This window comes from Bison bison, unplaced genomic scaffold (genome assembly GCF_000754665.1).
Source record: "Bison bison bison isolate TAMUID 2011002044 unplaced genomic scaffold, Bison_UMD1.0 scf7180017864491, whole genome shotgun sequence".
Taxonomy (NCBI): Eukaryota; Metazoa; Chordata; class Mammalia; order Artiodactyla; family Bovidae; genus Bison; species Bison bison.
Window position 1 is genome coordinate 14,531,680 of NW_011495050.1, and position 2,159 is coordinate 14,533,838.

Consider the following 2,159-nt stretch of genomic DNA (forward strand, 5'->3'; position numbering starts at 1 on the left):
TTTTTGGGCTCCAAAATCACTGCAGATGGTGACTGCAGCCATGAAATTAAAAGACGCTTACTCCTTGGAAGGAAAGTTATGACCGACCTAGATAGATAGCATATTCAAAAGCAGGGACATTACTTTGCCAACAAAGGTCTGTCTAGTCAAGGCTATGGTTTTTCCTGTGGTCATGTATGGATGTGAGAGTTGGACTGTGAAGAAAGCTGAGCACTGAAGAATTGATGCTTTTGAACTGTGGTGTTGGAGAAGACTCTTGAGAGTCCCTTGGACTGCAAGGAGATCCAACCAGTCCATTCTGAAGGAGATCAGCCCTGGGATTTCTTTGGAAGGAATGATGCTAAAGCTGAAACTCCAGTACTTTAGCCACCTCATGCATAGAGTTGACTCATTGAAAAAGACCCTGATGCTGGGAGGGATTGGGGGCAGGAGGAGAAGGGGACGACAGAGGATGAGATGGCTGGATGGCATCACTTACTCGATGGACTTGAGTCTGGGTGAACTCTGGGAGTTGGTGATGGACAGGGAGGCCTGGCGTGCTGTGATTCATGGGGTCACAAAGAGTTGGACACGACTGAGCGACTGAACTGAACTGAACTGATTTCTATAGTCTTAAATAAATATAAAATAAACAGCAAGCAATAAATCATTAGCCAAAAAAAGCGAGGAATGCACATTATAGAACATAATCACTTATAAAACTTAATCCAATGTCAAACAGCAAAGTTCAAGTGTGTAAAACCACAATTGCTTTTGCACCAACCTAATGTATCAGTTCCAATCTCCCAATTTGTTTCGACCTCCCTTCCCCCCTTCCCCCTCCCTCGTGTCCACATGTCTATTCTGTAATTCTGTGTCTCTATTCCTGCCTTTCAAAGAGGTACCATTTTTCTAGATTCCACATATATGCATTAATATATGCTATTTGTTTTTTATATAGTAGGTTATATCTACAAATCACATTACAAATCTCCTAATTTATCTCTCCTTCCCCCATTCTCCCTTTAATAACCATAAGGTTATTTTTTAAATTTATTTTTAATTGCAGGATAATTGCTTAACAGTATTGTGTTGGTTTCCTCTGTACAACCTTGTGAATGAGCCTTAAGTATATGTATATCCCCTCCTTATGTAGCCTCGCCCCCAGTCCCTCATCCTACCCCTCTAGTTGTCACAGGGTGAGATCCCTGTGTTACACCACAACTTCCTACTTACGAACTATCTGTTTTTCATATGGAATGTTTATGTTTCAGTGCTACTGTCTCAATTTGTTTTGCCCTCTCCTTCCCCCGTTATGTCCATAAGTCTGTTCTCTATGTCTGCATCTCTATTCCTGCTGTGCAAATAGGTTCATCAGTACCATTTTTCTAGATTCCATATATATGTGTTAATATATGTTTTACTTTCCTTCCTGATTTACTTCACTCTGTATAACAGTCTTTAGCTTCATCCACCTCAGTTCAACTGACTCATATTCATTTTTATGGCTGAGTAATATTTTGGTGTGCATATGTACCACAGCTTCTTTATCTGTTCATCTATCAACGAATGTCTAGGTTGTTTACATGTACTGGCTATTGCAAATAGTGCTGTAATGAATATTGGGGTACATGTGTCTTTTTCAGTTATGATTTTCTCAGGGTATATACCTAGTAGTGGGATTGCTGGGTCATATGGTAGTTTTATTCTTAGTTTATTAAGGAATCTGCATACTGTTCTCCATAGTGGCTGTATCAATTTACATTCCCACCAACAGTTCAAGAGGGTTCCCTTTCTCCACATCTTCTCCAGAATTTATTGTTTGTAGATATTTTGATGATGGCCATTCTGACCCTTGTGAACTGATACCTTATTGTACTTTTTGATTTGCATTTCTCTAATAGTGAGTGATGTTGAGCATCTTTTCATGTGTTTATTGGCCATGAGTATATCTTCTGTGGAGAAATGTCTGTTTAGATCTTCTGTCCAATTTTTGATTGGGTTGTTTGTTTTTCTGATATTTAACTGCATGAGCTTCCTGCATATTTTAGAGATTAATCCTTTGTCCATTGCTCCATTTGCAAATATGCCCTCATTCTGAGGGTTGCCTTTTGGTCTTGTTTATGTTTCCTTTGCTGTGCAAATGCTTTTGAGTTTAATTAGGTCCCATTTGTTTATTT